This window comes from Mus pahari, chromosome 10 (assembly GCF_900095145.1).
Source record: "Mus pahari chromosome 10, PAHARI_EIJ_v1.1, whole genome shotgun sequence".
Classification (NCBI taxonomy): domain Eukaryota; kingdom Metazoa; phylum Chordata; class Mammalia; order Rodentia; family Muridae; genus Mus; species Mus pahari.
Window position 1 is genome coordinate 83664265 of NC_034599.1, and position 5294 is coordinate 83669558.

General features: G+C 48.1%; 1 protein-coding gene across 2 annotated transcripts in view; it reads right to left on the reverse strand.

Moving 5' to 3' along the window:
• Minar1 (membrane integral NOTCH2 associated receptor 1) overlaps positions 1-5017 on the reverse strand; it is a 30948-nt gene extending 25931 nt beyond the window's left edge. Inside the window, exon 1 of one of the 2 annotated variants that reach the window (XR_003844648.1) lies at positions 4508-4931. The gene's annotated coding sequence lies outside the window, so the exon portion shown is untranslated. Of the gene's footprint in view, positions 1-4507 lie in introns of both variants that reach the window. The other variant, XM_021207871.2, reaches the window with a different exon arrangement.
• Positions 5018-5294: the final 277 nt, after the last annotated feature.

The following is a 5294-nucleotide window of genomic DNA, read 5'->3' on the forward strand; positions in this document are numbered from 1 at the left end:
CACCACCTACCCACACCCAACACACACCACCTACCCATAGCCAACACACACCACCTATCCACACCAACATAGACCACCTACACACACCCAACACACACCACCTACCCACACCCAACACACACCACCTACCCACATCAAAAAATACAGCCTCCCCATATCCTACACCCTACATTTCTACCCTCAACTGTCACTCCACACCCACTACTCACAAACAACACACACTCTACCCATACCCTTCATTACCATGGCCTACTCATACTCTACACATCACCTACTCACACTCTGAACCCTACATACTCCCTACCCACTCCCCACACATTCCCCACACTGCCCCAAACACTCCCCACACACTCCCTACACACTCCCCACATTCTCCCTGCATACTCCCCACACTCTCCCCCCACTCCCCATACTCCCTACATACTCCCCACACATTCCCCACACACTCCCCACACTGCCCCAAACACTCCCCATACACTCCCCTCACACTCCCCATACACTCCCCTCACACTCCCTACACACTCCCCATATTCTCCCTACACACTCTCTACACCCTCTTACACAGTCTCCACATGCTCCCCACATTCCTTACACACTCCACACACTCTACACACTCCCTACACACTGCCTACTCCTCCATCCCTCTCACCACCAATTACACACACACACAGAGAGAGAGAGAGAGAGAGAGAGAGAGAGAGAGAGAAACTCTAGTTTCTCCAGCTCTGATGAATCTCCCAACAACCTCTCCCTCATTCCTGATGGTGGCCCCTCAAGCTGCTGGTCACTGCTCTAACATTCTAAAGTTCTCCAGTGCCTATAAGATTGTTGACCTCTTATGTTACTTTTTTTTCCTCAGCTACTTAATTTTAGGCTTTTAAGATACACATAAAGCTACATGGTTATCATCTTGCTTGAAACACCTTTCTTTTTTTTTTTAAAGTCCCAGAGTTATCCCAGATGCAGCATTGTGGCTGCCAGTCACACCACAGGAGTCACTGAGGGTTAAAATTACCAAACACAAAGTAAACTGAGTCAAACCATAGAGAATGGGCATCACTGAGGAGGCTTCTCAAGTCGGAGCGCAACAGATCCCTCACTAGCAAGCCCCACAGAAGCTCTCATTAAAATAGCATACAGTTAATATATTTGGAGTTATTTAAAATTTATATTGAGAAAAACATATGTATTTTCAGTATTGCTGTAGATAAACATCTACATAAGACTTCAATTGCCTGTTGTTTTATATCCACCAACTTTTATAATACTCATTTTTATTGTTACAATATTTTATAAATTTTAAAGAATATGACAAAATATGAAAGGTATCACAGGTTTTGAAGGGAAGGGGCTCTCCAGGAAGACTTGGGGAACAAAAGGGAAAGAAGAAAGTGATGTAAGTCTATTTACTCAAAATATGTTTTTAAATGTTAACAAATTCAGGTAAATTGAAATTAGGTATCTTTTCTCATCATAATGCAATAAAACTTAAATCAAAGAAAAAAAAAAAGCAGAGGGCATAGAAAAATACTCAGGTTACCAGAAAAACCACACAGTGGTCAGAGTCAATAAATTATGCTCGAATGGTGGCATCAAGTCATACACGCATGCACACACACACACATACATAACCCTCATTCCATTCTGAAGGTCACTCTCTAATTTAAGTAAAGAATTAAGAAATTAAAGTCAATTGGTATGCTATAGTAACATAAATGGCTCATTCAGCTCATCCCACTCCCCTATCACTTAATAAGACAGGAATTCATGGGAGTCAGAGTTGGAGAATAAACACCACATTCAGGTATGTGCTTGTGATTGGGGTAGGTAAAGTGTGCATGACACACTGACAACACTGAGCTGGAGAGCACAAGATTTCATGTGGAATACTGAGAGGAGGCTGTGGGCCACATTCTTGAGAGAAGCCTTCCAGTGACTTGTGAACTGTTCTGATGAGCCCTTAAGCACTCCAAAGGGGGCCAGACACCACACTGAGAAGGAAAAGGCTGCCTTGGCCCTCCCCCTGATTTTTAATCTGTTTCATCCACTTAAATTTTATGTAAGCTTAATATAAAGGGTTCTGTTCTAAGAGAGAGGAAAAGGACATGATTCTATAATCTGGTTTGATTCTCTCTCTCTCTCTCTCTCTCTCTCTCTCTCTCCATATATGATATATTATATATATATATATGTATATATAGTTACATATATAATAATATGCAAAAAGATGTACAAAGTTAAGTATCACCCAGATCGTACAGTGAATTAGCCTACAGCTGCTTCTGCCTGCCTTACGTTCAATATCCTTCTTTTCTTCTTTTTCTTTTAATTTACACTGAGCCTGCAGGGTAAGCTCCAAAAACAAACATTTGAATGTCAGCGGGAAAAGCTAATCAGTGAGCATTAGCACCATATTCACAGAGGAATCTGGAACCTTTTCCCAGCTAGTCTGAGAAACAACGCATTGCCACTTGGCAGGAGCAGCAGGCAGGGTTTTCCCTTCCTCCTCCTGGTCTTTACATCCCAGCTCCCAATGCACAGGCCATGGCTGCAGCCCTGCTTTCTGCTTCGAGTTGTCCAAGGGTCCCGATGAGCTTGGTTGAGGGGAAAAAAAAACGAAGGACAGAACCCCATACCCATTCTGTGTGCTATGGACAGAGACAGAACAGACGACTTGCCAGAAGCACAAATCTTTCAAAGGGAACATTAGAGTTTTTAGATGCTGGAAAGACAGAAATTTTGCCTCTGGTGTTGGCCAAGAAAATAATGACATTATATATCCAAATATTCCTAAGGAACACAACGCTGACAATGAAACCTTTGTCTCTCTTGCAACTACTAAGTGCTATGCAACACTTTCACCAAATTCATCAGAAATGCAAATGAACTGTTTGATCTGCTCTTTCCCTAGCAACTGACGTTTATTTTCACATAGTTGCAGATCTGTACAAATCACTCTTACACACAATCATAACCAGACTTTCCTAAGCAGTCATTTCGGGTTTCCCTGCAGCCTCTAGTACAAAAAAATAAAAATAAAAGAAAGAAAGAAAAGAAAAATCCCTCCAAACTGGCTGCTTTTTGCAGACACTCCAGCCTTCCTCATTTTTCTCTTATCCTCTGATACATAAAAAGAAACCCAATTCTAAGAGCTTGCTCAGGCCAGCCACCCAACTCTCTCCCACTACTCTTATTTGAGCCATGTCCCCTCTCCAGGCTGTCACTGCGCTGGCACTGAGCTCATCTCAGAAGGCGCCTATACCTAGAGTAAGAGGCTAGCTTCTACCTGCAAGGAAGACTTCATCAGGAGAGGTGGTAACGAAAGCTTGTTTGCAGGGAGATGGGGGTAAATAACCGGTCAAATGCACTGCCCCTCAATGACTCCTGGAAATCCTTCATGTCATGCTGCATAATAACATCATAGCAGAGCCAAACAGCCAAACCCCCAATCGCAGCCGCAACGGCAGCTGCCATGGTCCCACCAGCTCCTAAGAAAATCACCCCAACCTTCAAACAAAATGTAAGTTCTACAAAACCGACCTGTGTTAGCACACAGACTCCTTGTCTCTCCTCCTCTCCGTCTTGGCAAACCTTACTTAATTTCCCACAACTCACCTCACCACACCACCCCCACCCCCACCCCGGTGTTTACAACCTTTGAATACTATTTCACAAACACCGTCGGCATGCATGCATGCATGCTGTTAGAGCAAGCTACTCAATTGCCTCCCAGAAGCACCCTGCACTCTTGCAGAGAGGACCAAGGGTTTGTGGCCTCGGAGAGTACTGGACTTGGCAGGGATGGCGGCAGAGCAGGTGGGAAGGGCTGCGGAGTGGGGAGCTAGTGTGTGAATGAACTCAAGCCCCCGCTGCCAGACAGGCCTTGCTTTGCTGTTTTCTGGCAGGTGAAGTTGAGGGTCTCAGGGAAGAAAGACACCCCCTTTCCACAACAACGTGACTGGAAATCACAATTTAAGGTTGAGATACACTAGTCCGTTCTTCTAGGGTTTGTTCAGTTCTCCACCTTACTCCAATAGGTCGGGGGCGGGGGGAGGTGTCACACAGACAGTTCACCTACTTGACCCCCAAAACACTGTTGTCTGAAATGAATTCTTAACCAGGAAAACTTGCCCAGAATTATGTGGTCTTTGGCCATTGTCTCTCTACTTTCATCTCTTTTCCCTCCACCAGATATGGCCAAGCCTACTACCTACCACGCGCGCGCACACACACATGCACACCACACACACAAACACACATACCACATGCGCGTGCACACGCACACCCCCTTTCCCACTACAGTACCGAGCTCAGCGAAAAGGGTCCCCGTGCCCAGGCGGCCTGCAGTCCGGAACCTATGGGAGCCAGGGAGGAGCGCCAGCAGCCCGGGACTTTACACAGAGTCCCTGTGTAATAGCAACCAGCACATAGCGATCACACCTTGCACGCGCGCACACTTGCACACGTGCGCTCGGGTGCCCATGGGTCTCCCGCTTTCTGAAGTTACCTCTGGGGGCTGCTCCAGCTCTCTGTCCCCGGTTCTCCGCAGGTCTTGCGTGGCTCTGAGGTGGTGGTCCACACGGCCTCCAACGCAGAGCTTCCCGAAGGTTCCCTAGGCAAAAGAGTCCTAGGCTCCAGGGCAGCCCAGGCTTTGCACTTGGGGCAACACCCCTGGCGAAGGGTAACTTCAGCCCCCACAGCGCGAGGTCTGGATCTGCAGACTAGGGTCGCACCTGGGCTTTCCTGGGCAGTCGGCAGCCAGTGCCCACTTGCATGATGCTGGGGCTCTTTAGCGGCTGGAGGATGCGGCCTCAGAGTCCCGATCAGCCCCAATCTCGGTTTCTGAGGCTCAGTCAGTGTCGCCACGTCACGGTCTTGGATACCGTGGGCAACTCGGGCCAGGAACCCGATGGCCAGAGACCCAGGTTAGTCTCTCCATCATCTCCCGCCTGGGGAGCTGAGGAAGGCAGGACTCTCCAGCAGTGGGTACGCGCTCCCTAGGGCGGGAGGGGCAGACTCCAGAGGGGCGCGGCGATAGCACCGAGGGCGTGCCCTGCCAGAGGCTGCAGCCACCTAGAGAGTGGGCGCCCGCAACCCCGGAGTCCTGAGAAAGCCTCTGTTTCCTTAAGAGTCGCGCCTGCTGCGCCCGGTCAAAAGCAAGCAGAGGTTGGAGCTGGAGGGAGCCTAGGGCCAGATCCACCCCCCGGGGTTTGCTTCTCCGTATTTCCGGATGCTGAAGGTGACTGCGGCCCCCAGTGGAGAAGCAGAAGCTAACAATGTCCGCCGCTCTCCTT